General features: G+C 39.7%; 1 protein-coding gene across 17 annotated transcripts in view; it reads left to right on the top strand.

The window, feature by feature from the left end:
* The window catches only part of LTBP1 (latent transforming growth factor beta binding protein 1), a 452,790-nt gene that overhangs the window by 243,791 nt on the left and 192,150 nt on the right, over positions 1-16,849 (top strand). The gene's annotated exons all lie outside the window — the stretch shown is intronic.

Raw genomic sequence — 16,849 nt, 5'->3', positions numbered from 1 at the left:
TGTTTATTGATTGATTGATTGATTGATTGATTGATTGAGTTGGAGTCTCACTCTGTTGCCCAGGCTGGAGTGCAGTGGCACGATCTTGGCTCACTGCAACCTCCACCTCCCAGCTTCAAGTGATTCTCCTGCCTTAGCCTCCCAAGTAGCTGGGATTATAGGCACGTGCCACCGCTCTCAGCTAATGTTTATAATTTTAGTAGAGATGGGGTTTCACCACGTTGGCCAGGTTGGTCTCAAACTCCTGACCTGAAGTGGTCTGCCTGCCTCGTCCTCCCACAGTGCTGGGATTACAGGCATGAGCTACCGTGCCTGGCTTCCAGAAATGTTTCAGGAAGTCCATGATTACCTGTTTCTATTTTTTCAGTTAGGATGATCTGTGTATAAAATGTGTCAGGCGTGAGATATGGTACAGAATATATATTCTGCAAAGATGCTTGTAAATATTTTTGCCTTTTGCAATAGTTTTGTTCATGAGTTTTGAATTCATTGTGCAATAATAATTCATGTCATCTTTGACAGGAAGTAATATTTCATGTTATCTTTTATTTTCTTATAAAAATTCAGGCCGGGTGCTGTGGCTCATGCCTATAATCCTGCCACTTTGGGAGGCCGAGGCAGGTGGATTACCTGAGGTCAGGAGTTCGAGACCAGCCTGGCCAACATGATGAAACCCTGTCTCTACTAAAAATACAAAAATTAGCCCAGCGTGGTGTCAGGCGCCTGAAATCCCAGCTACTTGGGAGGCTGAGGCAGGAGAATCACTGGAGCCTGGGAGATGGAGGTTGTAGTGAGTCAAGATCACACCACTGCACTCCAGCCTGGGTGACAGGAGTGAGACTCTGTCTCAAAAGAAAGAAAAAAAAATTCATAACTTGCAAGGTGTAGTGCATGAGTTGTTTGAAGTGTAACTTTAGGCCTATATTTATATCATAAAGTGAGAGAAAGACAAAATTTTCTTTAAAACTCATCATTGAATGTGCGTAGTGAAGACAGCCTAAAAGCGTTGGTTCCTCCACTCCATTATGTGGTAACGATGGAGGCTTCGTTCTGTGGTTTCCCTCCTGTCTTTTGGTTATGGGTTAAACCCCTCATGAGAAGACTAGATGAGATACATTTATTATTATTCCTCTGCGATGTCTTGAATATTAAAAATATATCGTGTGTGTGTGTATATGCGCGTGAAATACTTGGGAGTAATAGAACTAATTGTCACTGCTTTAGAAACCTGGGAAACACTTGTAGGTACTAAGTCAATGGTAGGATTGTCACCTTTCTTCTAGGAGAAGGAGGGGAGATTGTAGACCTGAAAGGAAGGCAGCATGTGGGAATGGAAAGAGCATCCTTGTGGAGTTGTAAGACCTTGATTAGAGCTGTGAGCCCAGCACTCGGTAGGAGGGAAGTGGCTTCCTTATCTGCGAAGTGGAGATAAGACGTGGGGCTCATGAGACTTTGTTAAGATTAATCAAGATAATGTGAGCCCTGCTTTGCAAATATTATAGAACGATGCAAATATTAGCTTAGAGAATATTTATCAAGATAGAGTCAAACTTAAGCAGCCATCTACTATGACTGTTTTTATATCATGTGCTTTCAGTAAGATAGGGGACAGCATCGATCCCACAAACACAGCCCTCATTGGCCTGTGGACACCTGAAATGCGACTACAGGGGACCTAACGTGGCTTTTCATTCCCCAGTTTTGCAAATGCTTTTGGGAGAAGGCACATCAATTTAAATTTAGCTTAAAAGTAAAGACAATGTTTATGCTAAGGGTAGATTTTGATAAGGACAGTGGGGCTGAAGATAAACTTTATACACTTCACAGCTTTGCACTGAACTAGTCTTGGAGAGGGAGGACAAATTTCGTGCCATTTGCATTGTTTATTCATTCCAGCTTAGGTTGGTCATGGAGAAAGGAAAAAGCAGATCTTTTTAAAATTGTGTGCCCAGTACCTTTCTCCCCGTTTCCAAGTTGGAACACAGATGATAAAAAGCAAGAAAATGAGGCATAACAAACTTGTTATTCTTGTATAATATTAGGTGATTGCTAACAAGAAAAGATGAAAAGATACTATTGACTTGTAAGCCTAGAGTATACAATTCAAATGAATTGGCTAATTGATGGAGTTACCCAAATAATTAAAACTCTGGAATACTTTTGTCTTATCTGCATACATCTCTGACTTTTGGTCTAAAAGATCCAAACAGTGATCTCAATTCTTAATTCATTTTGCATGTGTACTCACTCATACACAGCTTCAAAATAAGACCTATTTTTTGGAAAGCATTCTCAGCATATATTTATTGGTCTTCCTGTTCATGAGGAATGTTGCTGGATGCTAAAGACTGCCCAATTAATTTGTGCAATTAGGGTGAACCAGGCATTTAAAAAATACATTACTGACAAATAATCATAGTGTGTAGGTGTATCCTACTATCCTACGAAGGATTTTGAAAACATTTGTGCTTTCTTGCTGTGGTTGGTTTGCAAACATAGCTATAGCCAGGAGGTATAGGTAGATTTTAAATGGCAGATAATCCAAAACAAAAACAAAACCCTGGATAAATGCTCACTGTTGCTTTGCTCAGTGGAGCCGTCTTACTAATTGCAAATGTCAAACATTGAGACTTTCAATGCAGTAGTTACCAATAAACATCTATGTTTATATGTTGCTATGAGAGGTCATATACAAAATAAATTTGGCAGAGATAGCCCTTGTTTCTGTGGCACATTCTAATAATTAGGTAGTAAACTTGGGAATGAAAACCAAGATGAATTGTGATCAACGTATTTAAATTCAGGAAAGATTTGTAGAGTAGAATCTCAGAACTGTTTGGAGGGTGGAGGAAAATGGATGATTGATGAGGAAACCAAGCTCACAGAGCACAAAGGGAGAGTAATTAAACAGAGGAAAGAGAACGGTACAAGAAATGGGCAAGGAAGAGTTGTCAGAAGAGATCAGAGAAGTGAAATAGCTTGGGATTCTTGGCAGGCTATTGCACAAATATTAAGCCTTTTACATCTGAGGCATAGTGCAGTATAAATGACTTGCTGGCAAGGTCAGCGTGTCAGGAAGCCCCTTTGACTAAGTGATCAACTCAGCGTCATTAATAGTGGGGCAGCCTGACCTTATGTGCCTCCTGCTGTGAGACAGTATAGAGTGCAGAATTACCCATGAAGTGTTCTTGCCAAATATATCTAACCTGAATCTAATCAAACCCTTAGACTTAACCCCAAGTTTACAGGGAATACCAAGGGTAAAGAAACAAGTTAAACACATCACACTCAGACAGAAAAAACAATCAGACATTGACAGTGTAGGGCATTATTGCCTGGTTTCTTAAAAAAAAAAATCAGAGTATAAAAGAAAGTGAGATGATGTTTGTAGAAAGAGACACAAAAAATAAGTGTAATATATTCACCTTAATTAAATCTTGATTTTTTAAAAAAAAGCCAGATCTAAGAGATATTTTGGGAATAGTTGGGGAAATTTGAACATGAGCTCTGTCTTAGTCCATTTTGTGTTGTTATAACGGAGTGCCACAGACTGGGTAATCTATAAAGAAAAGACATTTATTTCTCACTGTTTTAGAGGCTGTGAAGTTCAATATCAAGATGCCAGCGTGTGACCAGGGCCTTCTTACTAAGTCACCCCATAGCAGAAGGACAGGAGAACACAAGAGAGCAAGGGGGGGCTGAACTTGCTTTTATAACAAGTCCACTCTGGTGATAACTAACCCACTCCCAAGATAATGACATTAATGCAGTCATGAGGGAAGACCCTCTTATTAGGTCCCATACTCCTAACACTGTCGCTTTCAGGGGATTAAGTTTCTAACACATGAACGTAGGGGGACACATTCAAACCATAGGAAATGTCGTTAGATGATATTTTGGAATTACTAGTTTTCTTATGTGTGGTAATAGTATTGGGATTATGTAGGAAAATATCCTTATTCTTTTTTGTTTGTTTGTTTTGAGATGGAGTCTCTCACTCTGTGGCCCAAGCTGGAGTGCAGTGGAGCAGAGGTGACACTGCAACCTCTGCCTCCCTGGTTCAAGGGATTCTCCTGCCTCAGCCTCCCGAGTGGCTGGAATTACAGGTGTGCACCACCACACCCAGCTAATTTTTGTATTTTTAGTAGAGACGGGGTTTCGCCGTGTTGCCCAGGCTGGTTTAGAACTCCTGACCTCAGGTGATCCACCCGCCTTGGCCTCCCAAAATGCTGGGATTACAGGCATGAGCCACCGCACCCAGCAGGAAAATGTCCTTATTCTTAATAGATGAATGCTGAAAGTTTTAGGGGTGAAATTCCATGATGTTCGTAGTTTACAGGCACACTTTCTTTTACTGCACCTCACTTCCGCTCTTTGTAGATAGATATTGTGTCTTTTACTAATTGAATGAAGGTTATGGCAGCCCTGCTTATAGGCAAGCAAGTTTTTCTGACAGCATGCTCTCACTTTGTGTCTCTGTCACATGTTGCTAATTTTTGCAATATTTCAAGACCTTTTCATTGTTGTATCTGTTATGGTGATGTGTGATAAGTGATTTTTGTTACTATTGTAATTGTTTTGGGGCATCACAAACCACAACCATATAAGATGGCAAACTTAATTGATACATGTGTATTCTCTGACTGCTCTACCAACTGGCCATTCCCCCATCTCTCTCCCTGTCTTCAGGCATCCCTATTGGCTGAAACACAACAATATTGAAATTAGGCTAATTGATAATACTACAATGGCCTTTAAATGTTCAAGTGGAAGAAGGAGTCACACATCTCTCACTTTATTTTTATTTATTTATTTATTTATTTATTTATTTATTTATTTTTGAGACAGAGTTCTTGCTCTGTTACCCAGGCTGGAGTGCAGTGGCACGATCCTGGCTCACTGCAAGGTCTGCCTCCCGGGTTCACGCCATTCTCCTGCCTCAGCCTCCAGAGTAGCTGAGACAACAGGCACCCGCCACCACGCCCGGGTAATTTTTGTATTTTTATTAGAGACGGGGTTTCACCGTGTTAGCCAGGGTGGTCTCGATCTCCTGACCTCGTGATCCACCCTCCTCGGCCTCCCAAAGTGCTGGGGTTACAGACGTGAGCCACCGAGCCCGGCCACATCTCTCACTTTAAATCAAAAGCTAAAAATGATTAACCTTAGTGAGGAGGGCATGTTGAAAGCCAAAATAAGCCAAAAGCTAGGCCTTTGCATCGGTTAGCCAAGTTGTGAATTCAAAGGAAAAGTTCTTGAAGGAAATTAAAAGTGCTACTCCAGAGAGTACATGAATGATAAGAAAGTAAAACAGCTCTGTTGCTAATACGGAGAATGTTTGAGAGAGGTCTAGAACCAGCCACAACATTCTCTTCAGCCAAAGTTCAATCCAGAACAAGGACCTAACTTTCTTCAATTCTCTGAAGGCTTGAAGAGGTCAGGAAGTTGCAGAAGAAAAATCTGAAGCTAGTAGCGGTTGGTTCATAAGGTTTAAAGAAAGAAGCCATCTGCATACCATAAAAGTACAAGGAGAAGCAGCAAGTGCTGATGTAGAAGCTGCAGCAAGTTGTCCAGAAGATCACTGATAAAGGTGGCTACACTAAGCAGCCTTATACCTGAAGAAGATGCCATTTAGGACTTTCATAACTAGAGAGAAAGTCATTGCTTGGCTTCAGAGGACAGCCTGGCTCTCTTGTTAGGGGCTAATGCAGCTGGTGACTTTAAGTTGCAGCCAGTGCTCATAGGCTGTTCTGAAAATTCTGTGGCCCTTAAGAACTATGTTAAATCTACTCTGCCTGTGCTATATAAAGAGAATAGCAAAGCCTGGATGATGGCACATGTGTTTGCAGTTTGGTTTACTGAAGGTTTTAAGACCACTATTGAGACCTGATGCTCAGAAGAAAAGATTCCTTTCAAAATATTACTGCTCATTGACAATGTACCTGGTCACTCAAGAGCTCTAATGGAGATGTACAAAAAGATGAATGTTGTTTTCATGGCTGCAATGACAACATCCATTCTGTAGCCCATGGATCAAGGAGTCGTTTGGACTTTCAAGTCTTATTATTTAAGAAATACATTTTTTAAGGCTATCACTGCCATAGATCATGATTCCTCTGATGGATCTGGGCAAAGTAAATAAAAAGCTTTCTGGAAAGAGTTTGCCATTCTAGATGCCATTAGGAACATTCGTGATACATGGGAGGAGGTCAAAATATCAGCATTAAGGATATTTGATTAAATTAGATACTGGAAAAAGTCAAATCCAACCCTTATGGATGACTTTGAGGGGTACAAAATTTCAGTGGAGGAAGTCACTACAGATATGGTGGAAATAGCAAGAGAACTCAAGTTAGAAGTGGATCCTGAAGATATGACCAAACTGCTGCAATCTCATCTTCAAACTTGAATGGATGAGGAGCTGCTGCTTATGAATGAGCAAAGAAAGTGCTTTCATGAGATGAAATCGACTCCTTGTGTAGATGCTGTGAACATTGTGAAATGACAACAATGGATTTAGAATACGCTATAAATTTAATTGATAAAGCATTAGCAGGACTTAAGAGGACTGACTCATTTTGAAAGCAGTTCTAGCATGGGTCAAATGCTATCAAACAGTATCACTTACTACAGAGAAATATTTAGTAAAAGGAAGAGTCAGGCAAAGCTGCAGACTTCACTGTTGTCTTATTTTAAGAAATTGCCACAGCCACCCCAACCCTCAGGAACCCCCATCCTGATTGGTTGACAGTCATCAACATCAAGGCAAGACCCTCCACCAGCAAAAAGGTTATGATTCACAGAAGGCTCAGATGATTATTAGCATTTTTAAAGCAATAAAGTGTTTTAAAATTAAGGTATGTACTTTAAAGCATAGCGCTACTGCAAACGTAATAGACGACAGTATAGTGTAAACATGACTTTTATTTGCACTGGGAAACTGACAAATTCATGTGAGTCGCTTTATTGTGATAATAACTTTATTGCAGTGGTCAGGAACTGAACCCACAACATGTCGGAGATATTGCCCATAGTTTCAGAGGTATTTTACACACAAGTAGCACAAACTTGACTCTTGAGCGGTTCATATGCAGGTGATCATTGTATTATCCTTTGAATATCTCAGTATATTTGAAAATGTTTTAGAAAGAAGGGGGAAAATATTAAAATTTCCTAGACTTATAAATAGAATAGTATATTTTAAAGCCGAATTTAAAAGCTTTCACTGTAATACATTTAGAGACTTTTAGAAACAAACAAAGTTTTTAACTGTTTAATGGGAGTGTTGGGTGAGTGTGAGGTGACATGAGGCCAAGGAAGAGAAATTGGCCTTGTGAAATGACCAAGGGCCAATCTAAGAAGTCAAGTTGAAAAAAAAGGAGATGACTATAGGGGATTTTGTGAGGAATCAAGCATCAGGATTGCGTTACAGGCTGTTGTGAAGACAAGGATCATGAAGAAATGAACTATTCTGAATTTTCTTCTAAATAAATAAATGCTAAATAAATAAATGCTCACCAGAGTTGATTTCTTGACCCTTAGCAGGGAGGATTGTGAGAAGATGAGCAATGACATCTTTGTTACAAGCAGCCTCATCCTTGATTAATATTAGGAAGGGTGTACTCTTAATTATCAGTCAAGGAAGTCCAGGCTGTTTTAGAGATGGAATGCTAGAGAATTAATGGAGAAAATTCAGTGATCAGTGAATAGATTTGCTGATGATAGTTAAATTCATGACCACAGAGGACATTTCTCTGGATTGCATTATAATGAGAAAAGAGCGGGAATAATGGAGTTAAAGGTTTCTGTAATGTTTTCTCACCTTGACAGAGAATGCCAACCTGTAGGGAAAAAAACATTTCTATTGTTTTGTTTTTGTAAAAAGTTATGTTTAGTATTTCAGAGTTCTAAAAATATGTTTAACAATCAAATAAATCATTGGTGTTTATGTGAATTAGGCTGTCTATATAGGCAGTCTCTACAGGCATCACTAAATCTCCTATATTCAAAGAACAGAAATTGATCTCATAGAACTATATAGGGTGACAGACAGGAGTGGTTTTCTTGAATATAAATCAAGTATGAAGTAGTTGGCAGGTCCTAATTTTGGCAGAGTTAGGTTTCTGTGCTACCTGGAGTAAATTGTGGTAGTCTACATATATGTGAAAACATTCGCAAGAGTTTGCTCACTGACTGTTAGAATGACAATTCCAGTGGTTACAATCACCAGCCGCTTCAGGGTAATCTCACTTTTCACAGGCTTCAAACCCAAACATTTCTGTGGTAGTTATCATCTCTGAGGAGAGGCCAAGTTTCAGAAAATACCCCTCCAATTTATTTTTGCATCATAGGAACATTAAATATGTTCATCTTTTTTACATAAAAATAAATTGTATAAGGGTGTCCTTTGTTTTTAAATTGGTTCTCTTAACAGTGACCTAAATTCAAAGCTTATTTGGCATCTGACTTTTTGATTGTTTCAAACATGTTTTATTGATTGCCCAGTTGCGGGGAACAAACATGTAGTGACCTAGTTATGCCAGATGGTATGAAAAGGCCTTGTATGGGAAGCATTTAGAATCACAGTATAGAGTTCAGGGTCCAGCTTCCATGCTGAACCTGCCCATTGCCTCGTTGCACAAGCCTGTGCTCTTTGTTGAACCCAGGAACCTGCCTCGTAATCAGACAGAAGCGTTATAAGGGGAGACAAAAAATTCAGGTGCTTTAAGATTTCCTGTTTCAAAATTCTGAAAGATCAGAAAATTTCACTTATAAATACCTGAGTTAATTAAAAAGCAGGTTTTCCAGGACTCTGGAAAACCTTGATTTATACAGCATATGTTTTAAGTACAGCACTCTAACACAGATAAAGATGATCAAATAACACATGAACCCACTTTTATAGTTTGCAACTATAAAACTCTTAGAAAATATTTTAAAAACCATAAGAAACAAACTTTTCTGCATCTACTGAGATAATCATGTGGTTTTTGTCTTTGGTTCTGTTTATATGCTGAATTACATTTATTGATTTGCGTATATTGAACCAGCCTTGCATCCCAGGGATGAAGCCCACTTGATCATGGTGGATAAGCTTTTTGATGTGCTGCTGGATTCGGTTTGCCAGTATTTTATTGAGGATTTTTACATCAATGTTCATCAAGGATATTGGTCTAAAATTCTCTTTTTTGGTTGTGTCTCTGCCCGGCTTTGGTATCAGGATGATGCTGGCCTCATAAAATGAGTTAGGGAGGATTCCCTCTTTTGCTATTGACTGGAATAGTTTCAGAAGGAATGGTACCAGTTCCTCCTTGTACCTCTGGTAGAATTCGGCTGTGAATCCATCTGGTCCTGGACTCTTTTTGGTTGGTAAGCTATTGACTATTGCCACCATTTCAGATCCTGTTATTGGTCTATTCAGAGATTCAACTTCTTCCTGGTTTAGTCTTGGAAGAGTGTATGTGTCGAGGAATTTATCCATTTCTTCTAGATTTTCTAGTGTATTTGCGTAGAGGTGTTTGTAGTATTCTCTGATGGTAGTTTGTATTTCTGTGGGATCGGTGGTGATATCCCCTTTATCATTTTTTATTGCATCTATTTGATTCTCCTCTCTTTTTTTCTTTATTAGTCTTGCTAGCGGTCTATCAATTTTGTTGATCCTTTCAAAAAACCAGCTCCTGGATTCATTAATTTTTTGAAGGGTTTTTTGTGTCTCTATTTCTTTGAGTTCTGCTCTGATTTTAGTTATTTCTTGCCTTCTGCTAGCTTTTGAATGTGTTTGCTCTTGCTTTTCTAGTTCTTTTAATTGTGATGTTAGGGTGTCAATTTTGGATCTTTCCTGCTTTCTCTTGTGGGCATTTAGTGCTATAAATTTCCCTCTACACACTGCTTTGAATGTGTCCCAGAGATTCTGGTATGTTGTGTCTTTGTTCTCGTTGGTTTCAAAGAACATCTTTATTTCTGCCTTCATTTTGTTATGTACCCAGTAGTCATTCAGGAGCAGGTTGTTCAGTTTCCATGTAGTTGAGCAGTTTTGAGTGAGTTTCTTAATCCTGAGTTCTAGGTTGATTGCACTGTGGTCTGAGAGACAGTTTGTTATAATTTCTGTTCTTTTACATTTGCTGAGGAGAGCTTTACTTCCAACTATGTGGTCAATTTTGGAATAGGTGTGGTGTGGTGCTAAAAAAATGTGTATTCTGTTGATTTGGGGTGGAGAGTTCTGTAGATGTCTTTGACAAAATTCAGCAACCCTTCATGCTAAAAACTCTCAATAAGTTAGGTATTGATGGGATGTATCTCAAAATAATAAGAGCTACCTATGACAAACCCACAGCCAATATCATACTGAATGGGCAAAAACTGGAAGCATTCCCTTTGAAAACTGGCGCAAGACAGGGATGCACTCTCTCACCACTCCTATTCAACATAGTGTTGGAAGTTGTGGCCAGGGCAATTAGGCAGGAGAAGGAAATAAAGGGTATTCAGTTAGGAAAAGAGGAAGTCAAATTGTCCCTGTTGGCAGATGACATGATTGTATATCTAGAAAACCCCATTGTCTCAGCCCAAAATCTCCTTAAGCTGATAAGCAACTTCAGCAAAGTCTCAGGATACAAAATCAATGCACAAAAATCACAAGCATTCTTATACACCAATAACAGACAAACAGAGAGCCAAATCATGAGTGAACTCCCATTCACAATTGCTTCCAAGAGAATAAAATACTTAGGAATCCAACTTACAAAGGACGTGAAGGACCTCTTCAAGGAGAACTACAAACCACTGCTCAGTGAAATAAAAGAGGATACAAACAAATGGAAGAACATTCCATGCTCATGGGTAGGAAGAATCAATATCGTGAAAATGACCATACCGCCCAAGGTAATGTATAGATTCAATGCCATCCCCATCAAGCTACCAATGACTTTCTTCACAGAATTGGAAAAAACTACTCTAAAGTTCATATGGAACCAAAAAGGAGCCCGCATCGCGAAGCGAATCCTAAGCCAAAAGCACAAAGCTGGAGGCATCACGCTACCTGACTTCAAACTATACTACAAGGCTACAGTAACCAAAACAGTGCGGTACTGGTACCAAAACAGAGATATAGATAAATGGAACAGAACAGAGCCCTCAGAAATAACGCCGCATATCTACAACTATCTGATCTTTGACAAACCTGAGAAAAACAAGCAATGGGGAAAGGATTCCCTATTTAATAAATGGTGCTGGGAAAACTGGCTAGCCATATGTAGAAAGCTGAAACTGGATCCCTTCCTTACACCTTATACAAAAATTAATTCAAGATGAATTAAAGACTTAAACGTTAGACCTAAAACCATAGAAACCCTAGAAGAAAACCTAGGCATTACCATTCAGGACATAGGCATGGGCAAGGACTTCATGTCTAAAACACCAAAAGCAATGGCAACAAAAGCCAGAACTGACAAATGGGATCTAATTAAACTAAAGAGCTTCTGCACAGCAAAAGAAACTACCATCAGAGTGAACAGGCAACCTACAAAATGGGAGAAAATTTTTGCAACCTACTCATCTGACAAAGGGCTAATATCCAGAATCTACAATGAACTCAAACAAATTTACAAGAAAAAAACAGACAACCACATCAAAAAGTGGGCGAAGGATATGAACAGACACTTCTCAAAAGAAGACATTTATGCAGCCAAAAGACACATGAAAAAATGCTCATCATCACTGGCCATCAGAGAAATGCAAATCAAAACCACCATGAGATACCATCCGATACCAGTTAGAATGGCAATCATTAAAAAGTCAGGAAACAACAGGTGCTGGAGAGGATGTGGAGAAACAGGAAAGCTTTTACACTGTTGGTGGGACTGTAAACTAGTTCAACCATTGTGGAAGTCAGTGTGGCAATTCCTAAGGGATCTAGAACTAGAAATACCATTTGACCCAGCCATCCCATTACTGGGTATATACCCAAAGGACTATAAATCATGCTGCTATAAAGACACATGCACACGTATTTTTATTGCGGCACTATTCACAATAGCAAAGACTTGGAACCAACCCAAATGTCCAACAATGATAGACTGGATTAAGAAAATGTGGCACATATACACCATGGAATACTGTGCAGCCATAAAAAATGATGAGTTCATGTCCTTTGTAGGGACATGGATGAAATTGGAAATCATCATTCTCAGTAAACTATCGCAAGAACAGAAAACCAAACACCGCATATTCTCACTCATAGGTGGGAATTGAACAATGAGAACACATGGACACAGGAAGGGGAACATCACACTCTGGGGACTGTTGTGGGGTGGGGGGAGTGGGGAGGGATAGCATTAGGAGATATACCTAATGTTAAATGACGAGTTAATGGTTGCAGCACAGCAGCATGGCACATGTATACATATGTAACTAACCTGCACATTGTGCACATGTACCCTAAAACTTAAAGTGTAATAAGAATAAAAAAAAGAAGAAGAAGAAGAAAAAAAGAAACAAACTTTAAGATTAAGGTCTTTATACGTATTCTACAGAAGAAAATAAACTTTACATGGATTAGGAAGAAAGGAAAGGACCGGTAGTTGATGTGGAATCCTGAAATCATTGGGAAAACTCTTTTTTCCTTTAATTATTGGTCATATAAATAATAAGCCCTAGGGCAAAATTGGGTTAAAGTGACACAAGAACTGTTTGGGATTCTATTAGAGATGCCATAAGTTGTTCCAGCAGTTCTCTTTGGACAGGAAAAATGGAAACAGAATGGACCATTGGAGAACAAGATTATTTAATTGAAGATAGGTCTCTTTTGGCAGATACGTTCAGTAACATCCTAAGCTCTAAAGCTTAGCACTGGAACACACACACAGACACACAGACACACACACACACACACACACACACACACACCATTCTAAAGGGCCAAATAGATATACTTAGCTTTTGTTTAAACAAACTTAAGATAATAAGCTTAATGGAGAAATTAACAGGAAAATATGAGCTCATTGAAGTGGAAAGTATCCTAATTGCATGGCTGAAATTACTTTTTTTAAAAAGAGTTTCAATACTTTTGTCACAGGACTTTGAATAAAGAAAAATATTTCTTGGTTTCCACTGGACAAAAGCCAATAAGAAGCTGGGGAAATAGATGTGATGCCTGCCAACTCCACGTGGGAGAAAAAGATGGGTAGATGGTTGGGTCGATGCAGATGAGAAATCTGCATCTTTGGAAATCTTTTCTCAGTGATGAGAAATGGTGTTCATTTAGGGGAGCTGAGACATTGAGTTCTGCTCAGAAACCCGCTCTTGAATTTCCGCAGTATCTCTCCTGTCCTGGCAACGTGAATATTATTGGGATGAAGCCTAAATCTATGATTAAAAAACAAACAAACCTAGTTTTATCCTGACAGAAGTAATGCCAGAATTATTGTAACACTTTTCACACTGGTTATTCCCTAAACTGAGTCCATAAACTATGTAAATAGATTAGAAGTCTAAAGAAAAAAATGGTTATAAAACATCTTACTTATGTGGAAGGGGAACTGAGCCAGGCTGGGTCAGCAGAGGGCAGAGGTGAATTGTGGCTCTCTCTTCCTCCCCATCGCCTAAGGCCACATGCCCTTATGGATAGGGCCCTCCCAGGTGATCTTGGACCAGTGCAGCAGCCTGCCTTCTTTTGGAGGAGCTGCTGGGCAGTGACTGGGGATGGTGAGGCTGAGGCTACTAGACATCTGTCTTCTTGCTGAGCAGAGAGCTCAGTTGGAGTGTGTGCTGATTGCATTTATTGAAGCTTGGCTTCCTTGAGGTGGAATAAGTCATTAACACCAGGCACTTCCTATGCCATGTGGGCTTTTCTTCAGTGTCCCACTCAAGTACTCCTTTGGCATAATCTAAGAAATATTTAATTGAGTGTTACTGAGTCTGGTTGTCTCTTGTGGCTCTAAAATGGCTGCTCTCTGTAGCCATCCGTGCCAAACCTTACCTGCGTCAACAGCTGAAGGTATCACTGAAGGTGTCCTACACATCTCACTGATAGGTGCTGGAACTTTTAAGTGTTAGCTGGTCTTGTTCCAGCAACCTCTGCCAGATTGACTTTCGTGCAGGGGCCCTCTAGCCTGGAGTCAAGAAAGATCAGTAAAGACGGGTAAGATCCAAAGAGGAAAAACACCGCATGTGAGAGAGAATATGTCTGCATGTCACTGGGCTCCTGCCAGTGGAGAGGAGAACTGCTCGTTTTACTTGGATTGAGAATGTAGGGCTGGGACATTAGGATCATCGAAATATAGATTCTTAGAACTTCAGAGAATGGGTTGTGACCCAGACGTTACCCTTCCTGTGGCCCAGTATCCGGTCTTTACCCGGGTAGATGTCTTCTGGGAACCAAAGAGGCTGTCAGCTTTAAGTGTCCACCTGCCCTGACCTGTTTAAGAGAAGCAAGTCTGTGTTTCTTCATTGGTTCTCCCTAAGCCCCTCCTCTCATATTTTTTTTCATTTTATTGGCAATTAAAATGCCTTTATCATGACGTGGAATATCAAATTACCATATTTTATACCTCTAGGGCTCTATAAAATAATATACCTATTAATAATTAGACTCCTGTTCCTACATAGGAATAAGCATTGAAAATAATAATTATGGAGCAGCTCAGAGTGGAAGCATTGTTGAGCTACTTCTGATACTGGCAAAGTGGTAAGATTTTATGGTCACTGTGTTTGAAGATGACAGTTCTGAGCATGTTGGAAATAGTTTTAAGAGGCGATGGCTTGAATTGATGGTTGATTTTGGCTCTATACATTTTAAGAAATGGTTTCAGGATTTATAGCTGGTATTTCTGGGCTCTGATGGTCTGATGTGGCTCTGTGCTATCCCTCAGAATTGAGATTTGCTAAAATGAAGAGGAATCATCTGGTTTACTAAAAAAATCAGTCCTCTGAAATCTGCCCCATAAAGTTGTAGTGAGAGAAGCAACATTTTTTGCCGTATATTGAAGAGGACAGAGTTCTTCCCTGAACCTTCTCTAAGACCATGATGGTACTGTTTTTTTCCTTTCTCATCCTTCCATTTTTTTCCCTCTTCTGTCTCCTTTCTTAAATAAAATAATTTATATATAGAATTGAATGTTCTATTTCAACAAGGTCACTGTATGAGACTGTGTATTTACTCTAGTGACACTGCCGTTGGGCAAATAGCTTGGACATGTCTGTGAACAAGATTTGCCACCATTGAGAATATTTAAAGTATGTCTCTAGCCTTGAAGAACATTCTAAAATTCAAAATATTTTGTATATTTCTAAATATTTTAAACAAAGAGAGCAATGCCTCCAAGATGATCACTTTGCGGAAGACTGGTTTAGAATCTGCAAGCTCTAACGGAGCTGTTAAAGAATATGGTCTTAACGTTCTGTGGCTTCAAGATAAGCCTCTTTTTTTTTTTCTTTTTCTTTTTTTAAGAGATAGGGTCTCACTCTGTTGCCCAAGCTGGAGTGCAGTGGCAGGATCATAGCATGCTGCAACCTCAAACTCTCGGGCTCAAGTGATCCTCCTGCCTCAGCCTCCCAAGTAGCTAAGAGTATCGGTGTGTGCCACCATACCTGGCCATGGGGCAAGCCTCTTCATAAGACAATGCATTTTTAGAAAACTGATAGCTGATTTGACCTTCAAAACAATCAGGAGAAACATGAAAAGTAGACATTTATGTCTCCCATTTATTTATGTGAAATTTGAGGCTCAGAGATTGGGACTAGCTTGTGTTGGTATTTCCAAGACAATAGCTCTCTTTCCATTTTAGCAAATTCATCATATCTTGGCCCTCAGTTTCTTCATTTTTCAAATAATTGGATTGGCTAAGGAGACTACCAAGGTGTCTTTGAGCCCTCCAAACCTCTATGATGATTTCTACATCTTTGCTCTTTTCTGCAATCTTAGACACCACTGGTGCTGACATATGCACAGGCCATATGGACAGATCAATGTCCAACAGAGTGAATGAATAACCTATACTTGTGTCTCAAATTCTACTGACTTGGAAGACTCGTCTTTAGTATCAGTTTCTCTGAAAAGCTTTTTAGTACTTCTTCAACCCACACTTCTCTCTGTTCCTTAAATCTTTATTGCATTTAGAATCTAATCAGACAATTTTAAATTTAAATATTTTAAAGTTGTTGCTTTTGTGCCTCGTTTCTCTTCCTCACCAGCTTGCGCTTTTTATAAGGCCAGGATCACTTATGAATTGATCTTAGAACTAGGCACAGATGAATTGTGGGTAAATATATTAGGTTAGTCTAGGGTGTGCTTCACTAACACATTAGCACAACAAAGTTTACATTTTGTGTGCATTAGACATGTTAGAGGTGAGCAGTGGACTCTGCTCTGTATATTTCAGGGACTTGGGTTGATAGTGGTCCCATTATGTTACTGCCATGTTATCCAGAATATATGGCTTCCTTAATTCCTACAGCAGGGAATGAGAGGTTCTGCAGAGGACCACACTCATTCCCTTTCCCATAGCCCCCTGTTCAGAATGAGTCCCATGTCCATACCTGTTAGTGCTATGGATGGAATTTTGCCTCCCATCCCCAAATTCATATGTTGAAGCCCCATACCCCAATGCAGCTGTATTTGGAGACAGATAAAAGGAGATAACTAAGGTTAAGTGAGATCATAAGGGCAGGGCCCTGATGTGATAGGACGGGTGAGCTTGACCTCTCTGTTGCTTTCCCCACACACTTGCACAAAGAAGAGTCCATGCGAGCACACAGCCAGATGGCAGCCACCCACAAGCTAGGAGGAGGGGCCTCACCAAAAATCCACCATGTTGGTACCATAATCTTGGGTTTCCAGCCTCCAGAACTGTGAGGAAAT

The sequence above is a fragment of the Gorilla gorilla genome, chromosome 12, assembly GCF_029281585.2.
Source record: "Gorilla gorilla gorilla isolate KB3781 chromosome 12, NHGRI_mGorGor1-v2.1_pri, whole genome shotgun sequence".
In the NCBI taxonomy this organism is placed as follows: Eukaryota; Metazoa; Chordata; class Mammalia; order Primates; family Hominidae; genus Gorilla; species Gorilla gorilla.
Note: the sequence above shows the minus strand (reverse complement) of the source record. Positions and strands in the feature narration are given on the sequence as shown.